A 24296-nucleotide genomic window follows, 5' to 3' on the forward strand; every position below is an offset into this window, starting at 1 on the left:
ACAAAGGTGAGCAATTTGTTTTACAGTTAGTAAAACAACAACACTGCATAACATGCACCCAAAGTCCACAAGTCCACAGCAGAACTGGAAATAGTACCAATTTTCTTCCTCACACCCTATCAGTTGGATCACACTGCTTCCTGATAAATAAAGCTAGGTCAAATGGAGCTTTCAGCAGAACAACAGAATCACACTGGTTGAAAGGAGAAACAAGTTTTAAGTCAAAAAAACCTTAGCAATATCACTGAATTGTGACAATATAGGGGAAAAACTGCAAATTGAAATCAGGAGTCATGCTGAGCTATCACACAGCAGGTTGCAGCAACTAGGGAGTTTAATTGCAGCTCTAATGCTTTAGCATCATCAAAAAGAAAAACCAAACACCAACAATATGATGCATCCCACTAATTATAATTAAACTTTGGTCAACTGCACTTTTGGACTCTAACATTTTTTAGTTTAACACAATAGCTTAGTTTGCTTTTCTTATTTCTGCCAGATGTTTTCATACCACACGTTAGAAACTGCACTCTGTAAAGTTAATATTTTAAGCAGGGTTTCTAGTCTCTCTTAGAAAGACATGCAGATAGATAAACACAGACTGCACATTATACCACAGGAGTCCTGGTGTATTTAAAAAAACTTAACTGGAGACAAGATGGCTCACAGGACCAAATGGGATAAAAGACAGATTCAGAAGGATTAAAATCTAATTAATGGGGGCAATTGTTCATATCCCCCTCCACCCCAAAAGCAAAGAAGAAATATTCTAAAACGACTTTAAGGGCGGAAAGGCTAATAAAAGATTGTTTTCTGTATACAAAATGTGATGAAAAATCAAATATATACTTTTGAATCAGTTACTGTTCTTGACTGCTTTTCATTAAAATGATGTCTTCAACAACAAATATTTCTCCCTGCTAGTAGAATAATATAAAAATGTACATAACTGAAAAAAAAGACAATATTCAACTAAATTCACAAAATTAAAAATCTAAATCTTCCAAGCCTAGATAGAGCCTTTCACATCAAGATTAGAACTGAATCAATCCAGAGTTACTTGAAACCAAAGCTATGACTCGATACGTTTGATGGCTTATGTGAAGTGAGACTGGAGTCTCAACCCAGTTCCTAATGATGAAGTGTCCGTATCCCAGAAATGACAACCACTGACATCTTCAGTAGCAGTCACAGCAGAGATGCCAAGAACCGTGTGGGCCATGAAGAATGAACTGCCTTGTCATAACTTGAAGTGGTCTCTCCAGGCCAAGGTGAGACAGATTCGCAAGACAAATGGAAAAAACTTTCAGTTCCAATGCTCATGTATCTATCCTGTGGCTAAACAAAGGTCTTCATTCTCCAATGCCATCAGCCAGTGCCTCTCACAAGAAGGGAACTAAGTCCAATTATTTCAATAGCAATTTTAGTCTGAAACAGAGTGAACTCTTCCACTAAACTGTGAATCTAATTTCTTTTGGACCACATAGAGCTTGTTGGCACTCACAGGGAGTGACAGTTACTTGTCATTTATTTTTAATATGATGCACAAAACAGAATAATAAATAAGGAAGATCTGTAGGATACATCTAAGGCCTCCTGCACAGCTTTGCCAAAGCAACAGCTTCAGGCTTTAAAATGTTCTCTCTCTCTCTCTCCCAAATGGCAAACAAAGTTGGCCAGTGGACAAATGCAAAACTGCTCTGCACTTCAGTACTCCATTCCAAATTCTGCCTGAAGTACATTAAGAGTACATGAGGCAGAGTGAGGATCACAGGAATGCTCTCTGTCCTGCACGGCCCAACATGTGCACTGAGCAGGGCAGAGCAGGCCTGCCATCAGCGTTCTGATCCCCACTGTCTCCATACCAAACCAATTGATGTGCATGTGCTGTGCTCCCTCCATCCCCAGAGGAAGAAGTACCTTCCTCAACCACCCAAAGAAGAGAAGAAAGTGACAGACTAGAGCTACTGATCCTCTTCTAGCAGCCAGTGAATTTGGGATGGGAGTGAGCAGGACCAACTTGATGTCTTGATTAGTATAGAGGGTTCACCTAAAGGATAGTAACTTTTTACTGTTAATAAGCTGTATCACTGAGATGCTAATGCAGACTGGGATTAGGTATTGCTAACTACCATGTCATGAAAACCCACTCTGCCATGGTAAAAATGTCAACACTAGTAACCATGGGATCACTATCACCAGCAGAGCTACAACAATAGTGAAAATATGAGATCTTCAGAATCTGCTAGTGTAGAAACAGAATGAAAATAGGAGACTATCCTGGCAGTATAGGGAAGAAATTAAGCATTACAGTAGAACCTCAGAGAACCTTGGGAATGGAGATTGTTTGTAACTATGTTATGAAGCATAACTCTGTTATGCTTGCTCTTTCAAAAGTTTACATTGACTTAATACAGCTTTGAAACAGTACTATGCAGAAGAAAAATGCTGCTTTCCCTTTATTTTTAGCAGTTTACATTTAACACAGTACTGTGCTGTATTTGCCTTTTTAATTTTTTGTCTGCTGCTGCTGATTGTGTACTTCCAGTTCCAAATGAGGTGTGTGGTTGACTGGTCAGTTCGTAATGCTGCTGTTCGTAATGCTGAGTTCTACCATATAGTTTTGCCTTCTTTTCCAAGTGGAAGGGAGGTCAAAACCTAGTTGCAGCCACAGAAAGCAGCAAATACTGGCTCTTCAACATGCTCTCCTTCCTGGCAACCCCCCAGAACCTTTTCTGCTGGAGCTCCAGGAGAGTTATGCCATGCTGGTTATGGGAGCTAGAATAGGGAGCAAGCAGAGGAGAGCAATTGTTCTCTATAGCATGTTCCTCATTAGAAGGACAGTATACTGCTGCAAGCAACATTAACTCCCCTTTGCTGCTGGTGCTGCATAGTGTGGAGAGAGAAGGCAGTCATTTGCAACATTAACTCCTGAAGCCTCTGCGCAGCTGAGAAGCAAGTCTTTGATCCTGACTGGTTGGGGGAGGAGGAAAAAAAATCAGACGGCCCAGACACAAACTTAGTTTATTAAAATATTTTTTCATTTCTAAATCTACAAGAACAATCCCTTAAGTAAAGTGAATCTTGCCACTGAGAGTGGTCTTGCCTCAAAACTGGAAATAGAGAACAATTACAACAAAGTTATTGAAAGCTTTTCCTTCGCATCACACTTCCTTCAACTCAGCTTATTCTACCTCAAAATTCAGAGAATGGGGTCAGGAAGTCATTCTCATCACAAATCCTGGAGGGGCTTCTTCTCTATTGAGTAATATGCCAAGTAGGGTTCATGATATAGAACTTCAAGAGCATTCTGGTTCTGTCTTCAGTAACACTACAGATCCACACAAACAGGTACATTAATAAGCAGTTACTTCGTATTCAAGGAAAGAATCAAAACTATAATCCTCCAACTCATTTCTAGGTTCTGCATGACTGACCCCCAACTAAAATCCACAAAATTTTAGATTGAAAAGCACATTTGTTTTTAATATAAATCTTCAGAGAAGTTTAAGGTTCTCTTCTTTTTTCATTTAAGTATTCCTCTACAGTGTTGTATATCCAAACACCAACACTGTACTTGTACATAAGAATAAAAGTTTGTTCATTTTCACTATTAGCATAGCGCAAGCTGACTAAAAGGCAAGGAGTAAACACTGGCCATATAAATAATGGACTAAAATAAATTTTACCTGTTCAGTTTTAATAATTTAAGGTATTAATGTGAGTCATATGGGAATCTCTAATATTTAAGCTGTAGATTGACAGTGCCCTTTAGAAGGCTGCATTATTTCCAAGAGTTTCTAACAAATAAAAGCCCAATGGGAGCTACTTCAGTTACAAAAAAATATTTCTCTCTTGGATCCTCACTGGATTTATATGAAGACCGTTTTCAATCTAAAACCCTAAATTAAAGGGAGAGGAAAATGAAAGTTCAAATGATGATGTATCTTGAACAAAGCTAGGTTCTGCAGGTTTCACACACATTATGCAAATATAATGTAACCACCAACATGAAGAATTCCCTTTAACTCTGTGATATTATCCAACATTAAGCCATTGGCCTCAACACCTACACCACAGAGCACTTCAATGGTTATATCAGTGTTTCTCAACCAGGGGGTACCCTTGGGGGTACACAAAGTTTTCCAGGGGGGTACATCAACTCATCTAGATATTTGCCTAGTTTTACAATAGGCTGCACAAAAAACACTAGTGAAGTGAGTAAAAACTAAAATTTTATAAACAATAACTTGTTTATACTTCTCTATATGTTATACACTGAAATGTAAGTACAATATTTATATTCCAATTGATTTATTTTATAATTATATGGTAAAAATGAAAAAGTAAGCAATTCAGTGACACTTTTGTATTTTTATATCTGATTCTGTAAGCAAATAGTTTTTAAGTGACGTGAAACTTGGGGACACAAGACAAATCAGACTCCTGAAAGGTGTACAATAGTCTGGAAAGGTTGAGAACCACTGGGTTATATCATGACCACACTGGGCAAGTCGTAAGTGTGAGGATGCTACACCTTTAAGCCTTGTTGATTTACAGTGAGATTTTCCAGTGAACAGCTGGACCTCTGAAACCTGAAGTCAGGAACCATAGTTTACAAAATCCTGCTACAAAATTTTCCTTTAATTCAGTCTGACCTTTGGCCACAAGCAGCTAGAAGCTGCATTAATTCCCATTTCCAGAAGGATGCAACAATCCAGAACCCATAACAGCTACCTATTTATGAGTGAACAGTAAGAGCTGAACTCCTTAATGCCTTTTTTGGTCTCATTTTCTGGGCACCGAGCTATCTTCAAGCATGTCTTGGAGTCTGAGGACTCCTGGTGTTAGATTTTGGTTACATTTCAGGAGAACGCTAAATGTACATTCAGAGGTCCCTGAGTGTCTGATTCAGATTTCAGACAAAGCAATTACAGTCCTCTCTTTGGAGAGAGAAAAAAAAACAAAAACATCTCAACTGCAGCCATCCAAACATGAGAATTTATAAAAGCCAAATTGGGAAAACTTCACTTCATGGTTACATATGTTACACTTCTATAGCTCTTTTCATGAGAGGATCTCAAAGCACTTTGAAAATATTAATGAAGCAAGTTTGAAGAACAACCCAGGTGAGTATGTACTTCTGAATGTCAAGGCTAACATTAATTTTGAGAAGGCATCCCAGCTACATAACCATTATTCTTACACGACTGGTTTCTATCTCTTAAGATTTAGATATACATAAATCATGTTTTGGATTAGATTTTTGCAATATCACACTAGCAACAAATGAAGTAGAGTGTATCTGCGATGCCTCATAAGGGTAAATGAGACAGTATATAATTTTAGCTGGTTTTTTTTTTTTTTTTTTTAAAAGGCAACTTTTAATTCCAGAGAGAACACTGCCTTAAAGTTTCAACGCCATTTATCTTAAACGATATTCAAATCTCTCTGCAAGTTTCATAACATGTTCCTAATTTAAAATGTTTGTTAAAAATAGAAAAAATCCTTTAGCAAAGGCTTATTTTCATATACATTCAAAACAAAATATTCATATGTTTAAGGGCAAATCTACATTTAAAATGCTGCATTGGTGCAGCTGCGCTGCTGTAGCACTTTAATGAAGATGCTCTTATGCTGATGGGAGAGAGGTCTCCCGTCGGCATAGTTAATTCACCTCCCTGAGAGGCAAAAGTTACGTCAACCAGAGAAGCTCTCCTGCTGACATAGCGCTATCTACATGGGAGGTGAGAGTCAGTATAATTATGTCACTCAGAGGGGTGGATTTTTCACTCTTCTGAGCAACATAGTTATTCCGATATAGGTCTGTAATGTAGACCAGACCTAAACAACATTTTCTCCCTAAAAGATGACAAAAAAACACCTGAAAAAGTTGCAAGACAGACTATACAACTTTGAGTCACCAAAACAATGTAATTCTGAAGAAATAATATAAAATAGAAGACACCTTACTTTAGTTAAGATGATCTTTAATAGCTGAAAAAGGAACAGTATATCAGTCATTTTAACAACTAGTGTTCTCTGCAAATTGTTGTACACCTAATCATGTATTTATAATAAAGCTACAAACTTTCACAACAGGAAATTGTCCAACAATCTAATAATGGAGAGCTGCTGATCTGAATGACCAGTATCACATTTGAGAAAGAATTACAGTTTTAAAAAGAATTATACGTTAATCAGCAAAAGAACAGTCTATGGGAGTCCTTTCTGTGGATCACTTTGTAAATATCCTCACTCTTTAAAGGAAAAAAGATAGAAAAAACACTAATTCCTGGGGTACAGATACAGCAATAGGATTAGAGAAAAGAATGGGCAGTTATATGGGATTCACCAGTCTCAGGCCTGGTCTTCACTACATAGTTAGGTCAACACAAGGCAGCTTACGTCGACATAATTGTATCAGTGTACATGCTACAGACTTGTCCCGCCGATGTAAGCGCCCTACTACACCGACACAATAACTCCACCTCCATGTGAGGCATAGGGCTTAAGTCTGTGTACTTACCATGATACAGTACTTAGCTGTTGGCTGTCTTGTCAATTTCAGGGCCCCATGAAAGCCAGGCAGCTAAAGCCCGGCTGCCCCTGGCTCCCCATTCCCAACCAGGCTGCTGCCCGGAGGCTCCCCGCTCAGAGCCCGATTGTTCCCCGCTCCGAGCTAGGCTGCTCCCACCAGGCCCCCTACTCCCAGGGAGTGGGAGGCAAGAATCCAGGGTGCTCTCAGCCTCCCCCACTGCCCCTCTTCAGTCAGTGGAAGCGCTCCTGGTGAGGATGTGCACCACCAACAGAAGGAGGGGAAACATCTGCCACTGCAGTAATTACTACAGTTGCTGTAAATCAACATAACATATGCCAACTTAAGTCTGTAGTGTAGATATGCCCTTAGTGACCAAAGCATTTAAAAGCTTAAGTGAGTAAATAAAACATACCTGTTGTATAACTCCAGTTAATATTATAATATTTTTTTACATCACACAAAGTGAGCTAGCGGCTTCACTGGCAGATTAAAGGGAGACATAGTATTCACCTTGAAAAATTCTAAAATTGTGTTGAATGTAAAAAGATGGAGCAAGTGACAGCAAACAATAGGATGGAAGTGTGGAAAGTAGTTGCAAAAATATTATGCATTTACTTAGGATTATACACACTTTCCTGTCAATATATTTATATAAATATTTATGCACTGTAAGTAAACAAATTATTTATTCTTTTTTACTACACACTAGCCAAGTCTTGTAGGATCTCTAAAGGTAGGCTGAAAATAGTAAAAAGAATTGGGTATTTAAAGGCATGTGTTCTGGGAGCAAATTAAATTACAAGCATTTTGTACAGGCATTAAAATAGATTTACATTTTTCAACTAATGTCCAAGTTAACAGATATTACCATCATATTAACTCAAGATGAAACAAACCAAGACATACCAACTTGGAAATAAGAAGTTTGTAAAACAAGGATCTCAGAAAGCTAATATTCTGGAGTTCATTAACAGGAGTGTGGTATGAAAGATTACGAGAGCTGATTGCCCCACTGTACTTGGCACTAGTGAGACCTCAATGGGAGTACTGGATCCAATTCTGGAAGCCGGACAAATTGGAGAGAGTCCAGAGGACAGCAATAAAAATGATAAAAGGTTTATAAAATCTGACCTCTGAGGAAAGATTAAAAAACTGGGCATGTTTAATCTTGAGAAAAGAAGACCGAGCAGGGATCTGATAGCAGTCTTCAAATATGTTATAAAGAGGACAGTGATCAATTGATCTCCATGTGCACTGAATGTAGGACAAGAAATAAGGGGCTTAATCTGTAGCACAGAAGATTTAGGTTAGATATTAGGAAAAATGTTAACTCTAAAGGGTAGTTAAGCTCTGGAATAGGCTTCCAAGGGAGGTTATGGGATCTTCATCATTGGAGGTTTTTAAAAACAGGTTAGACAAACACCTGTCGGGGATAGTCCAGGTCAATGGTTCGCAACAGCACAATGGCCCAATCAGCACACAACTGTGGCCCAAGTGACATCCTCAGGGCCATACCGGTGGTATTGGATGAAGCCCACAATGGTATTTAGGTTGAGAACCACTGGTCTAGGTTTACTTGACCCTGGCACCGCCCAGGGGGCTCTGGATGTGATGATGCATTCTTGAGGTCCCTTCTGACATTTTTATGAAAGATTGAAAAATAAGATGTTGCTAGGACTTGTTTCTCATGATAGTTTAGTACGTGTTTCTTAGAAGCTGGAAAGAACCTTCATTTCTGACAAATGACAGAACTTCTTCCAAGAACATTAGATGATTCATGGTTTTATATGGAACAGTATAAAGATGTAGTATAGGAAAACAGATACCTAGCAGAAACTACACAGAACATACAAAAAATAAGTATCCCAAAACTTTAGTTGTAACCATCTAAGGTGCCTCTCCTTTTAACTTTTCAAGTTAACATGCCGAAGCCCATAGTTACCTTACTCTTGTAAATTCTTGAAGTTCAGTTTTGTTATTTTCATTCTTCAAAAAAGTTGATAAAATGACTAAAGTAAATCTCCTTGTGTGGACCATTTCAACCCCCATAATTTCCCACTGCTCTTTGGGAACAAAGGTTTCGCACTGCAGGCCACAAGTTACTACACATGTTGTTGTGCACTACATCAAACAACCATGAGCTGGCTTTTGTGGATTTCAAAAGATCTGTATCTTTAAAAGTTTGAATTTAATGTGAAATAAAATTTAAATAAAATGTATTTTAAACTTTATTACTCAAATCCCAAAGACAGTATCTACCTTCAAGTTCTTGCTGATGCCCTTGAGGCAACTATAAGCTACCCATATATTTTGGGGTACTAATCATTTGGCAGTCATCTTTGTAATGTATTTCAGAAACTGACTCAGGGACTAAGGAAAAAACTTTCATATGGAGATCAAGACTGACAACTGTGATCACATAACCCGTGATGGACTTGGTCATCTTTGTGACTGAATTTTCTCACGTTTCAAAGAGAGGATCTTTCATCTGAGGCTTTACAAGAGCTAGTAAGTGCTAAACTCAAAGCAGTAAAAGACAACCTGGGCTCTTATGTCTAAAGGCTTATGAACCTTTAGCAGCATCTCTTCAGAATAATCCAGTCTTGATGCACGAGGCTGCTATTTATTACACAGAAGCCAGAGCACCAGGCAATAGCAACCACCATTCACATGGTGTTTATACTTCAACTCCACATAGTAGGCCTAGTGATAAAGAATTAGCCCATTGTGGTAACTGACAAATTGACAGTCTGCTAGGCCACTCTACACACTTAAGGAGTAAAATGTACGTTTTTTTTCACAACGAGCTTAATCAAAACAAGCCTACTACATATATGTATCAAAGTATACCACAGGACTTGATATAGAGATGTATGAATGGGCTAAATGTAGGTGATTTCCAGATCCATTAGGCTATTCTTTACTGGACAGAAGGGGAACTAGGAAGAAAAATATTCATGAACACAGCCACAGTCAGCACTCAAAACTGCACTAGTGGAGAACTAGTCTAGTATTATTTTGTATATTCACATCTCCATTTCAAGCTAAATGGACATTATTCACAATCATCAAATTTCTATTTAGATTTTAAAATTATGCATTGTTCTGACTCTGTGTCACTGGTGGCTAAAATGGCATTTTAGTTTACATTAAAATGAAGACAAACCCTAAACATAAATGACACTAAAAACAAGAGAGTTAAAGTGACAAACCCTTGCAGAACAGTCTAAAAAACAGAAAGGGCAGAAAGCCAATAAGGGCCTGTAGGCAACTAAAGTAGCAATAAATTTTAATTGAAAAATATTTACAAGAATGAGACCACAACCCCAAAACTATAAGAACTATATTTGGAGTCTTAAACTGTCTTTGGTCTGATGATCAAACTTTCTTCTCTCCATTTTGAGTACACACTGCAGTATCTCTATAGACACAGTAACATGTACTGGAAATATTTATCTCCTCTACATCACTTATTTAAGCACCATTTTATTTATAGGTATTTCTATGGTGCTTGTCACCGAAGTATCTTTCTGCAGATGCACAGCATATTGAAGATATTTTAATGGAAATATATGACCTATGCTGCCCTGAAATTTATGCTGATGTGTAACAATGGTAATTCTAGAATATATACTTTTACTGAGAAAGCTCTTTATGTTTAAGATACAACACCTCTTTTATAGGAGATAAGCCTATTCACCTATAATCGTTATTTCTTAAAGTGACAGCTAGTTATTAGAAATGGATAACTATTAGACTGGTGATCAATTTCCTGTCTGGATTATTTGCAGTACTATATAAAATATATTTTCACATGTGTCTAAAATGCTAACCAATGCTGTCTGTTGAAAGTGACTGTTTAACAATGGACAAAAAAAATTAACACTTGTAATGAGGTAGGCATCACTTGGTTCACTCCTGCCCACTCAGTATGTTTCAAGCATGTGTACAATATACTCCTGCCCACTCAGTATGTTTTGAGCACATGTACAATATACACAATGCGTCCTGTGCTGCTTCCCATAAATGGCCAGGAAGTGAAAGGGTTAAAAATCCCTTTAGAAAGGACTACTTTTTGTTTTTATCAATGTACATTTTTAAAGCCAACTAAAGTTAAAATGTGTTTTTTCAGGGTTTTTTTTTTTAAACCAAAATCTTTAACAATTTCATGATTTGCCTAGCATATTTATATTGCAGGGAAATGTGTTGTATCCAGTTGCAGCACAGACCATTTATACCCCCTTGTTATTTGGATAGCACTAACATCATGCACTGCCCTATGCAAAACAGTTCCCTACCCTAAGGATCTTACCAAGAATGCACTACAAAATAAACATTTTTTTAGCATGCTATAAATTGGTCTGGATAGATATGATAGTTGGTTTATTCAAGCAGTTCTCCTGCCTTCTTACCCTCTTTGAAACTTCTGTTAAAAAAGCAGCAAAAAGGGCCTCAAACTTTCCATTTTGTTTATTAGATCATTAAATGAACTAGCCCAGTTTTCAAAGGGATTTACTGGGGGGAGGGAGCGAGGAGGAGAGAGAAGGTGGAGAAGAAAAAGGTTTGATTCCCTGTCATCCTTGTCATAATTGGGACTTCTACCATTCACAAATTCAAAACAAACTCTTAATTACATATTGGTTTTGATGCAGATGTTTTACCATCTGCAGTTTTTGGTTTGTTGTAATTTTATGCTATATAAGGTTTTTTGATAGAAGGTGGGATTGCAGGAAAGGAAATTGTGCCCTCAAGGGGCTCACTGTTTTTCAGGAAGCAGGGATACAATTTCCTTCCTTCCCAGACACAATCTAGTATGTGAAAAGTTAGTTATATTAGCACTAAACTGTGCAATAATCTCAATTAACTCATTAGTTTGACAGCAGAATTTTCCCTTTAGCAGAAACCTGTTAACATATGGGCTGTAAAGAAATAACCCCTAAAAACTTTCAGTCAGTGGATTAAACAGTGCCCCAATCAATGCTGAATTTATTGCATTTGAGCATATACTGGAGACTGGGAGAATGACAGGCTGGTAAAAGGCTGAGAATACACTCACATCAGTAATAACTAGATTGTGCTGCATATGGGAATCCATGCTCGACTGTCCTGAAAGTTCGATTTATTCAGGGATTAAAACTACACACTTCAAAAAGGCTGATTGCTTCAGAAGCCTCTATACATCACAGAGGCCCAGAGCCTTTACCAGATAGATTACATCCCGAACCCACAGGAGAGGGATACAGACTCTAGAATACATACCTTGATTAACCAATGTAAGCAGCTTAACCAAAATGCCATTATACACCAGTAATTACAGTAGGTGTTTCAGAAACCCTGGCACTGTTAACCAAGACATTTGGTACAAGGCAGATATTTTTGCAAGTTTTTAATGAGATGTGTTTTGAGCTCACAAATTAATAATTGTTTAAAAGGTTTTACTGATCAACTGTTACAGTATAACCATATCACATAAGCGGGAAAATCCAATGCGATTCTAGCAGGCTTTTTGCATAATCCAAACAATTCACCATAACTACAGACCATCTCTCAAAGTGAAATTCCCAACAGAAGGGAAAAAGCAGATGGAGGTTACTATATTAGTTATAACCATTAAGAAAGTTATCAACTTTATAATCTGTCCCTCACAAATAATGCAGTTGAGGTCAAAAGGCTAAATTGTGCAGCAGTGGCTCAGTTTTCATTACCAAAAAAAAAAGTTAATCTCTAGCTTCTATGGATAAAGGAAAACCTTCCAAATGCAAATCCTACATAGACTGATGAGTAGTTTCCAGAGTTTGCTGACAGCCTAAAAAGAAAGCTCAGAGATATGAACACTGCCACACATCTCAATCTGGGTGTCAACACTTAAAAGGCAATGAATATATTTGCAGTGTCTGTATCACTGCTAGTCATTTTAGCAGAAGCATCCAGCTATTGTGTTCATTGCACAGTTTCAAACTATCTCCCCAACTAGCTGTACAGCCCTCTGTCAGTCCCCCTGCAATTTGCAATTAAGTTATCAGCATTCATAACAATTTTTGCCACATTAATAATTGAGGGATCACCTAAAATGAAATATTGTATATTAAATATGAGATAATATTTTGCTGGTAGTATATTCTTTCATATTTTAATTGAAGACCTCCACTTGTCGTTTACTTGATGCTGCTGCAGTATTTTCAGTTTGCAGCACTGGAGAGAGCTTACTGAAAACATTTAGGTCATGCTTGCCATACAGTACACAGGTCTTGTGTGTAGTACACTGATGAAAAGCATTATGGGCCTGATTCAAAGCTCACTAAAGTTAATTAAAAGGCTCCCAATTATTTCAGCGAGCTTTGAATCAGGCCTTATATGAGTGCAGATGCAGTATTAACACTAATTAAATCTCCCAACAATCTTACAAGGCAATTTATTATTTTACAGAAGGATAAGTTGAGTCACACTGAGTTTTCTTGACTTGCCCATGGTCACAAGTAGAGCTAAACTGATAATGAATAATTTGACCAATTTCTTCTATTTTTCTGTCCATTATCCTCAAACAAATTGAGGGAATTAATTTCTTATAAATAACTCTTGGCCAGCAGATCTGCAAACAGCTCGTGCAAATTTTTAATATTTAGTGATGCTTCATGGTTTCTTATACAAGTCAAATGGTATTATTTCTGTTCTCTGACTGGTAACTTATATAACAACTCAAGAGTTTTAAATATTCAAGAGAAAACTGAAAATTCAAAATGTATACTACTGATTAGTTTTTCAATACAAAATCTGCTTCCAGCTAATATTAGGGCTTTAAATTCAGTTTTCTGCTAGCATTCATATTCATGAAGTTCATTTCTAGCATATTCACAGAAAGTGAATACAAAAGAGGAACAAAATAGTCAAACAGTTAAACTAACTTAAAAATTAAAATCAATATTCACAAAATATTTTCAGCATTTGTCCAACTCATCATATACCAAGTCAAATGCTGATCAGGAAACAGAACAAAGGAATCCTCATTTCTAATTCTCTGCCGCATGCAATACACAACACCATCTGATATTCCTTTGGCCAAAATAAAGTCCCAGTGTTCACTATAAAATTACCAAAGAGAATTGTTTCTGGTCCTTGCTTTCTCTTAACCTGCAAATACTACATAACCCTTAAGCAGGTGGTTAACTTAAGCACATGAGTAGCTCAATTAGTTTAAATGGGACTATACACATGCTTAAAATTAATGTTTTCTTGGATCAGAACTAAAATTAATGAACACACTTGCCTTTTCAGTTTAAGAATTCTGATTTGCTGAGAAGATACAAAACTTTGAGACTATGCTAGATTTCCTAAAGATGAAGAAGAGTCCATATACAATAGATTTCCAAAATAGACTTCTTAAATATAAAGAATGTATACTGTTCTGATGTAATATGCTGTAAGTTAAGGTGTAAGATTATTAGATAGATAGCACCTTAAACAGCATACCTAAAGATTTATATATGCATTTCTTTATAAGGAACATTCTGCATGATACTTGGGGACAAAGGATGTATTTTGACTAGTCTATTTATCTTTGGGGTGGGGGGAAGAGGCAGGAATGACTGCTTCTTTTAGGGGTTCAGTAGAAACTACTAAATTTTAAATATTGTTTTTGTGTCTCATGAGCCTCTATTTAGTACACGTCTCAGTCTCTGTGATTTATAGTAGGCCTATTCTGCCACAGAGAGCAATCCAGAGGACTGTGCCATAGTGGACAGTAATTCAAAAGAAAAACATGACTGATAAGTAATACTTTAAATACTAAAACATTTGTAAATACAGAAGAATTTCAATTCCTCAACACTTGCACTGTCTGAACACTCGTTTCTAACCAATTTCCTGCATGTCTTCCTGTTCTATTGACTCCCCATTATATAAATATTCAGCATAACCATAATGATTCTATTGTATTTAAAATGTTTTTCAAAATAGTTATTACAAGGACTAGTCACTGTTTCAGCATCTCAATTCCATGAACAGTGCTGGTGTGTCAGTGACAGCTGCTATTTTACTGATGCCTCTCAGCAGGAAATCCAATCTGATGACAGTTTGCAACAGTGGAAATGCAATTCAGCATCTTAATGAATTTTCAGGAGATATCAAAATTGTTATGAGACAAGCTGGACTGAAATTTTTGTCCAAGTAAATGCAACAGTGGTTTTTGAAAGTCTTTTGCCTCCAGTATGCACTCAACACTGAGCTACATTTCTGGCATCTCAAACTAGGTCAGACTACGAAGATGGCTGCTTTCTCTTTAAACATCAGATATATAAATTAAAACATTTTAAAAAACTCAACAGATTTACATCTTACAGAAAGATTCTAATTCCAGAAGATAATGAAACTTTAGAGATGTTACTAGCTCAACAGCAGCTTATAGCAAACAGCTATGACCTATTCATTTTACACAAGTTGTTCCCTATGCAACTACCATTCTTTAATATTTTATATAAATAACCACATATATGCAAACCCTTGATGGACATTTATTATATTTGCCACATAATATGATATACATCTATGATACCGTTTTGAACCTATATTTAATACTAGAAGACTTTAAATTTGAAAGAGTTTTTGCAGGGCTGGGGTGTGGGGGTGTAAATAAATCAAGTTGCTTGTAGTCCTGTGTTCCTTGCAAGACAAGAAGTCCAGAACATCACATACTGGGAACAAAAACAACAACAAAAATCACACAAGGTAACTAAATTTGTAAACAACGGATGAACATAAGAATGGCCATAATGGGTCAGACCAATGGTCCATCCAGCCCAGTATCCTGTCTTCCAACAGTGCCCAACACCAGCTGCTTCAGAAGGAATGAACAGAACAGATAATTATCAAGTAATCCATCCCATCGCCTATAGGAACAGATATCATATATGGGTTTCATTCAGAACTTGCCTTTCATGTTCCCCTAATACTAATATCATCATTTTATATCTTTAAAGTACTGTACAGTCATTAACAAATTGTAATGAACATTCAAGATTGGCAGAAACTCCAGACACTTAAAAAAACAAAACCTCTAAACCTCTTCCCTTTTTTGGATGAGGTCCTAAAGCATATGTGCCACCATCAGGCAGAATTGCACCATTTCTTCTCTTTTTTGGGGCAGGGATTGTATTTTCTTTATTCTGTGTTTGTACAGCTTCTAGCGCAATGGGTTTCCAGTCCATGACTAGGGCACCTAGGTGCTACTCCACTGACAAATAAATAACAATTGTGTGTCCAGGAAAATGACAAACGTGATTCATGTAAATGCTGTGGTGATCCTCCCCAGAATATTGAATGCATTTCCACTGGAAATCTCAGTTTCTGCCCACTTGAGGAGTTTTCAGGATTTTGCTTAAATTTGTATTTTAATGGAGCTACATTTTGAAGTAGTTTGTTTATTTCACAGTAGTTTTTATGAGGACCCAAGAACTTCAAATAGCCATCTACTATATATTCAGTTAACTCACTTAAGTGTCCCTTCCTCTCTCATTGCCACTTTATGATTTATGTTTTAATTCTAGAAGCCTCGGCTTAGATCTATCCCATTAACATGCACTTATGTCAACTGAAAGAGCGCAAAACTCCACACATACACACACTACAGTTATACTGTGGGATCTACTAATTTCTACAAAAATGCTGCAAATAAAATCTAAGAGCACACACTTTTTTTAGCTAATGGCATCACAAAGTCACTCCAGTGCTACCACGGCATATCCGCTACTATGCTCAATCTATGCTATTTTGGCAGATGCAAAAGGTAGGGTGAGAACTAGATGCCAGCTTTGTGGTTGATAATACGATGTCTGTCTATGTAAAGGTATAATATTATAAAGTTTTATACATAAACACCCCTCAGTATTCCTATTTTCAAAGTAAGAGATTTACACTAAATTACAGTGATGCACATCCAATCCTTACCAATTTACAGGCTATACCTAAATGTACATGTCATGTCAGACACTGGCAGTAAAATACCATGGCTAGAGAAATGAATGTCCAGCAAAGCAATTTAGTAGACTACCAAAAGGTAATTTTTACTTTATCCACACTAAACTGTGCTCCCCTCAATATTTATTAAAAAAAGACAGCTGTTTGGGATATCACAGATCAGTAGCTGTCAAACTTTCTACAGTATTTGATTCAAAGCCAGTAATCCTGCAGATTTCTGAACCTACGATGTAGCCTGACTAGCTCAAAAGGCTAAGCAAAACACCTAACTTCTTTGTGCCTTGTTTTTCACACACTCACCCCCATTTGTAAGAAAGGGATGCCTAAATTACCTCACCTCATAGGAGAAGTTATAAAGTTTATTTAATTAGTTTGTCAAGAGCTGAGAAGTCATCAAAAGGACTCTCCACAAAAGAACAAACTATTCTAGTCTTCTCTCCCAAACCTATACAGAAGTGTATTTATAGAGAACATCTGGATGATAAGCAGAACCCAAACTAATTTCTTATCCATTTCCCAAAGCAAAAACAGTATTTTAGCTATTGACATGCCTCTCTTCCTGGCCTTTCACAATGATGTGTTCTATGAAATGTCATTCATTGTCTCTGTCACAAGCAGCAGTCTGCCATCAAAGTGAGGTAAAGAAAAAAATATTGTGAGCCAACAGATGTCTACCTTTATCCTCAATATCCAGCTGGAGAGTAGGAAGCTGGAGAATGTAGTCTCTGCTGAAGCCTACCAAAGTCAGAAGAGTGCAGGCAGAAAAGCTGGTGCTGGGAGTCCAGATGCATGCATGTGGTACAGGAACAGGCCCCTGGAAGCACAGCACCCTACTGCAACTGTATCACTGGCTTAGGTCTAAAGCTGCCATGACATTGTGCACCCTGCAATGACAAGTTACTTTAAAAGAAATGATCTAAAGCACATCGATTTACATTCAAGGTTATACAGAAATTATCTGCAACTAAATTCCATCTCAATCTCTATTAAATACTTCCTGGTGCCTCACAATAAGTCTCTTCAAATTTCTTCCACCTGTATACCATGCATTCTAAATGACTTGTATTTGTCTATCAGCCAGACAGCTGTGAAGCTGTGCATAACTTTTATAATGCATACTATATACAAGAACAGATTGCATTGAATACACTGCTTTCAGCTTAAGTGCTTTGTTTATTAAAATTTTATTCCCCACCTGTCATTCTGATTTTAAAGTACATTAATCAGCTTTATGCAGGAATTACTTCACCTGCCACAGAAATGCAGTCATTTCTGGGGTGGGCCAAAACAGCTGTTTAATAGTGCACAGAAACACTATATAGCAGTCAGGAAGCAAAGCAGAATACTGTGTCTATTTTTAAAGACTGTGGTGACTAAGTACCCATTACTGGCTGGGTTTTAAAAGCCATGACTGCCTAAAACCACTTGGACTCAAGGCAGGCAGAAATCACATGCCTATTACCCAACCTTCCACAGCAGGAGTTGTTCAGATTTTTTGCACCAGCTGAAGGGGAGAGAGGAGAGAGAAAACGGCTGCAGCAGAGCACGTTGAAGACAGTGACCATGCGACCTGACCGAAAGCAAAGTGCCTTCACCATCATTTAGGTTAGGACCGTGACTCCCTCGCCAGGTAGCTCTAGCTAGGGCGGAACCAGTGAGGAGTAGTCGGTCTGAAATCAGCATCTTCAGTGCGGAAGGTGGCGCGGGGCAGAGGGGCGAGGGGAGGTTGTAGGAGGGCAGGGACCCGGCACAGGTAAGGGAGGACCTAGCGGACCGGGGCACGTCCTGAGAGGGGCGCTGAGACCAGCCTCGCGAAGGGCGGGTCCGGGTGCCCCGAGAGCAGAGCGCGAGGGGAAGGGGGGAGGATTTGGGGGCGCTCCAGGGGAAAAGCCTGGGGGAGCCCCAGAGGACGAGGGCAGCGGAGAGGCGCCTCGGAGGAAGAGCGAAGCGGGTCAGCCCCACGGGGCTCCTGGGTCGGAGGGAAGGCCCCACGAGGAGGGGGTGGTGCGGGGGGCCGGCGCTGAGGAGTCCGGCGAGAGGGGGCCCGGCGGAGCGGGGCCAGGGCTGGGGGGTGACGGCTCTGGCAGAAGGGCCCGGGGACAGGGGCAGTCGCGGGAGGGCTGCCCCCCAGGTTCCCTCGCCCTGCGCAGCGAGCGGCTCCCGGCCCGGCCCAGCTCCCTTTGTTACAGCAGCCCGAGCCCCGGGAGCCGGGAACAAAGGGCGGGCGGGTGCGGAGCCCTGGGCCCGCAGGCAGGCGGTGCTCACCTGGGTGCGGGGCCAGGCCGGCCCCGGGCAGGCGGGCGGCGGGCTCCCTGCGGGACGGGCGGCGGCGACAGCACGAGCAGGGGCCAGATCCGGAGCCGCGGGAGGGAGAACGCGAGCGAGAGCTAGCGGCCGCCTCCTCCGTCGTGACTCACCGCGGCGGCCCAGCGAGGGAGGCGCCTGGGCGGCTCCGAGGGAGGGACCCGCCGCGTCCCAGCGCCCAGGGCAGCAGCAGCGCCTCAGGAGCAACCCGAAGGGGAGGAGGAAAGGGCGGGCTCAGAGCTTGGGGCGGGGCCAGTGAGCCGAAGGAGGAGGAGTTAGAGCCACAGGGAAGGGGCGGAGCCAGAGCTGGGGAAAGGGGGGTGGCCACAACGTTTGGGGCGGAGCTAGAGTCAAGGTCCAAGGAGCGGGACCAATTAACCAAAGAGGTTAGAAGCTGGTGGAGGACAAAATGAGTTTACACCACTTGGAAAAGGCCAGCATAGGAAATATAAAGTAACCAAAATCTGAGAAGGGAGGGCAGAATTGAAAAGGTGTAGAGGTGGGAGTGGCCAAATAATCAGTGGGAGGAGTTAAAACGTAGGGGGATGACTGGGTGAGAAGAGGGGGTTAGAACTAGAAGAAAGGGGGTGGTCAATGAATTAGGAGGAGAAGTCAGTGAGAAAAAGTTGGGCCAACAATTCAAAGTTAAAGAGGAGGGGGGCAGAAGCAGTAAGAAGGAGAAGGGTAAGAACTGGAGGTTAGGGAAGGAAGAACAGGTATGGACTAAACATAACCTTGCAATGAGCCTGCTAGTACAGCTGGGAATCCACTGATTCTGTTATCTAAGCATCTTGCTGAAAGGTTAGTACTGTGATCTGAGGTGGCTCCAAGTCCAAGTCCTGGTATTAGGCTAGACAACCATCTTGTTAGGATAGATATTTTGAATCAGACTCTGACATTATAAATGAGAGTCAGGCAACTTTGCGAGCTCATCCTTCCCTTCAGGCCAGTCATCTTATTCAGCTGGGTGTGGCTGTGCTATTACAAGACCTCCAGCCCAGTATTAAAACACATCACACTCAGACTAAAATACAGATACAGACGCTAAAATATAGAACCAGCTATGTTCTAACCATACCAAGGAACTGATATATTAAGAATACCCAAGTTATTCGGACATTCAGGTCATGGATCAGATTCCAGATCTTTTTTGTAAATCTATGATAAATTGTTTTTTCTGAGCACAGATGGCAGAAACTTCAACTCCTATAATTTTACGAAGAATTCACATCTAGTCATTGAACCATTATGAAGTAGCTATGATACAAAGTCAAACCTCATGCCTTGGGGAAATTATGTTTCCAAATAAATATGGCAAATGGCACAAGCTTAAACTACTAATAGACTACTGTCAGAGTTCATGTCCAACTGTTCATACAGAATGACTGAATCCTGTAGGGCAACAAAGGAATCAGTCACTGGATATTAAGTGTTACTTAGTAAATATATCTTTGAGATAAAATATAAAACAGAATAATTACATAAAAATAGTCACAATTTACTTTCTGACATCAAAGCCTAATGTCACTGAAATCTGAACCCAACTGCCAGTTAATGAAGATCTTAACATGAAAGCCCTTCCAAAGAGCAAACCCAAGCTGCAGACAGGAACAGGAATGTTGGAGATATGATGGGTTCTGAGGTTATTACCAGCTCATACACACAGCACAGCAGGCAGTAATGATTTTTAATTATTTAAGGGAAAAAAATGAGCATGCCAGCACAAGCTGTAAAGAAAAATGCAGACGCATCGCTCATATGAGTCTGAGGGAAAGATCCAAAAGTACTTCATAGTAGAGGGGAACTGGGAGCTCCACAATGAAGCCATAATGTTTTTGTTTGTAATAGGATGGATTTGCTTCTGAAGACATCGTGTAATATTAAAATGAAATACTGTACAGGCTCTAGCTCTCCTATTCAACTGATTGCTTAGTTGTGTAACTTATCATATAGCAATTTTATATAGCATCAGTATAGCACACAGGTTGAAATGCATACCTCTAGAAAGCTTTTTAGTGTGGGGGCTTATAGGATTTTTGGGACCCTTTGGGAATTCTTGAGGTCCTCTTTTTAAAATGAAAGGTCCAAAACAGTTCTCCCCCAATTCCCCCCACCGTCTCCAACAATAATTTTGAGTTTTGAGACCACTTTTTGAGTTTTACGATCTTACAGACCTTTTGCTACCAGGCAACTTACCATCCTATTATTCAGAAAGCACAAGACAGGCAATCAGGAGACCAGGTTTCTATTCCCAGCTCTGCCACTCACTTGAGCAAGTCACCCAAGTCACTAAGCACCTCAACTCCACCCAGACTATGGAAGATGCGGGTGCTCTGTGCATCTGAAAATCAATCTGTATCATTGCCTTGGTTTCCCCATCCATAAAATGTATCAATATTCAAAGGATGTTGTGATGCTTAATTCTTTTAAAGTGTATCATTAATTCTGCAAGTCTTTGATATGTGCTAAAGAAACACCAGATATGAATATTAGTTATTATAGCACATCAAGTTGTAAATTATATGGATTTTTCAGAATACCTCCCAGTCTTCTCTTTACTTCTCAGATTGATGCTGCTGCTTTCTATTTGGACGTAGCTGCTGTTTGGTTCTAGTGAACCATGGCTTCTTCCAACAGCTTAGCCCCTCTCTGTCCCTGCCTGATATGGAACAAATAGTCTCTGCGTCAATCAGTTATTTTCAGACTTCCACGTCTGCCTTAATCTGTTTTCAAATTCATTTAGGATTCCTTCATAATCCAGCTGCTTTTATACTCTAAGTCCCTTGGTATCTGTGAACATTTCCCTTCATTATGGGCTCAATCAGTGTCTGTACACAAATAAATCCTGCTTTCATTATCACTCCGACTAAACAATATATAGCAATAATGGAAAACTGCATCCTTTCCAAAATTCCTCTGGTACCCTACTAGGAACCTGTTTTAAATCTGAAACCTGTTTATTTATGACCACCATTTATGTTTAGTCTGACAATATTCCAGATGCTTAACTTTAGCCTCTGATGCAAAACATAGTCCAATGCTTCCTGAAAATCATGCAGAGTTAATTAATAAATATTTCCTTTTTTGGGGACATTATGGTAGCTGAGCTGAGATTAGAAATGACCTTAGAACTTTTCATGACCAGTGGCTAGCAGAGTTCAGGCAAAATATAGAGGCAATGTCAGAACAATGTTACAAATATCTCAAATTAAATAATTCAGCAGCCTTTGCTGTACTACATAGTACTTAGATTCCACTGTGATGGGTGCACTAGAAATTCCCAGAAAGATTAGATGGAGGTGGGCAAAAAAAGACATGCACTACTGGCCATTTAGTACAAGGGTAAGGCATAAAACCCCATTTTGTTATGAAATCTGTGCTTAAAGTTCAGATGCTGAGAATCCTCTTTTCCCCTCAGTCTCATCTGTTAATTGTATTTGAAAATAAAATGTTTCCAGATAAAATTTTGTATTTACAACCTTCCTGGTTGTAGTCATTATCTTGCTAGATATTGACTTAGCAACAGCACAGGGATTTAATATCAGGCACTGCAAATGGTCTCCATCTTGTTAGGATACCAGTTTAACAAGCAGAAGAAAAGCTTTATTACTTATATATTAAGGACTGTGTGCCAACAAAATTTGCAAGGGGAAAACTCTGGGTAGAACAAAGCACTTGCAATTGTTATAGATCCATTTTTGAAGGCCTGTTGAAAACTGGTTCTTAAACATTTTGTTTTATTAGTAAAGAGTTTTCTACTGTTAAATCAGTCTTCTGGCATGATGGAAAGAAATTTGCACGATTAGAACTTAAACTCACAAAATCAAAGAATTGTGAGCTGAGATTAAAACTTCAGCCTTAATTTATCCCATGATTCCAGAGAAGCATAGGGATTTCAGCTAAGCACATGATATTGTATATCATGTATGTTACTATATCTATTGGCCTTAAATCTGAATTTCCAAACCTACTTATTTGTAGCCATATTTTCAAAAGTAGCCTATTGTTTTGGATCCTCACATTTTTTACGTCCAACATTAGACACCTTGGGGCTAATTTTCAGAGTTCCCAGTAACTGAAGTTTGAGTTTTGGGTAGTTAGTGCGTCTGAAAATCAGGCCCAAGATGTCTCAAATTGGGACCCCAAAACTCAGACACTCAAAATTATGGGTCCCCTTTTGAAAAATGTGGCCTTGTTTGGGTACGGACATTTTCATGAAAGAGGAAAATATAATCACCTATCAAGCGTTTTGCCTACACTAGGATTCAAAGATATGTTAGAACATGTTAGCTAACTTATTCTAACTCACGTAGTAAAAGTTTAGCACAGACAAGGCAGTGTATACATGCTAAGTTGGTTGAGCTAAAGCCTCTGTGATAGCATTTGACTCAAGCTAGGCATTTTTGGTGGCATGGTAATAAAGCCTTCCTCCTGCAGAGCCCAGAACTAATGAACTAATGAGGACTAATGAGACTTCTACAGTCTTTGATGGTAAGTTCATTTATAACAGATGTCAGATGTTGCATTTATATAAATAGTAAAATCTAGTGGTTAGAAAGAATCAGGCCTCTTGGGTTCTGTTCCCACTTATGTACCTGACTCACTGAGCAGTTATGGGCAAGTCACTTCCATTCTCTGTGTCTGTTTCCCTTTCTTACCTACCTCACTCATGAGGTTTAATTCAGTGCTTATACTTTGAGATCCTCCCATAGAAGAAGGCATAGCCATGCAATATATTATAATACTTCGACAGTCCCTTGCACAAGACAATGGCAGCTGTGGAAGCTCACCCTCTGAAAGTTTTTACTTGAATTAATGAGACCTAAGGCAAAGTTTACACTTCTAGAGGCAGAGACACAGATTTCTTACTGCTCCAGAGATGAAATGACTGTCATTCTCTCCCTCTCTGCTTCGGCTGTTATTTGTTAATAACAAATTTGTTTCTTCTAGAGATGCTCTGATTCAGTACCACACTTCCTTGGCTCTCTCTTGAAAGTCTTAAATAATTATGACAAAGTATCTTAGGAAAGAGAGAAATCTGAGGGAACATAGATCCAGACAGCTGCCTGTACAGTTTTCTGTGTATCATGTTGTTACTTTTGGAAGAGGATAAGGAGAGAAAGGAATTCCCACTATACTTATGTTTAAGGATTGATTTTGCTTCCTAACATATCAAGACTACTAGAATTCCCTCTCCACTGAAAGCAGCTATTGTTTCTATCCCAAGGAGGTCTATGGCTATCTCTCACCCGGCCCATAGAACTGGAAATATCTCAGAAAAGAAAAAAGTCATCACAAAGAAATTACTTGAAGAAGTTCATTGCTCCCTATGACCTTTTACTGTGTCCATCTTTATGGAAAGGGGGAGGGTCTGCCACAGAGCTGGATGAGAAAGGGAGCTAGTTGGATTCACAAGAAGATATTCACTCCTCTAGCCAAAAGGCCACAGCACTGCCCAGAACTTGCTATAATGAGCTATTAG

The 24296-nt window shown here is 39.2% G+C and overlaps 1 protein-coding gene across 5 annotated transcripts in view; it reads right to left on the reverse strand.

Annotated features, from left to right (window-relative positions):
• CTNNBIP1 (catenin beta interacting protein 1) overlaps nucleotides 1-19027 on the reverse strand; it is a 63702-nt gene extending 44675 nt beyond the window's left edge. For 3 of the 5 annotated variants that reach the window (XR_010923506.1, XM_067567361.1, XM_067567363.1), the window contains exons 1-2: nucleotides 18776-19027; nucleotides 17186-17394 (exon numbers count right to left, since the gene is read on the reverse strand). The gene's annotated coding sequence lies outside the window, so the exon portion shown is untranslated. The remainder of the gene's footprint in view (nucleotides 1-17185; nucleotides 17395-18775) is intronic. The other 2 variants (XM_067567365.1, XM_067567362.1) reach the window with 2 other exon arrangements.
• Nucleotides 19028-24296: the final 5269 nt, after the last annotated feature.

The sequence above is a fragment of the Emydura macquarii genome, unplaced genomic scaffold, assembly GCF_026122565.2.
Source record: "Emydura macquarii macquarii isolate MOO-44397 ecotype Brisbane River unplaced genomic scaffold, CSIRO-AGI_Emac_v2 contig_2768, whole genome shotgun sequence".
NCBI classification, from domain to species: domain Eukaryota; kingdom Metazoa; phylum Chordata; order Testudines; family Chelidae; genus Emydura; species Emydura macquarii.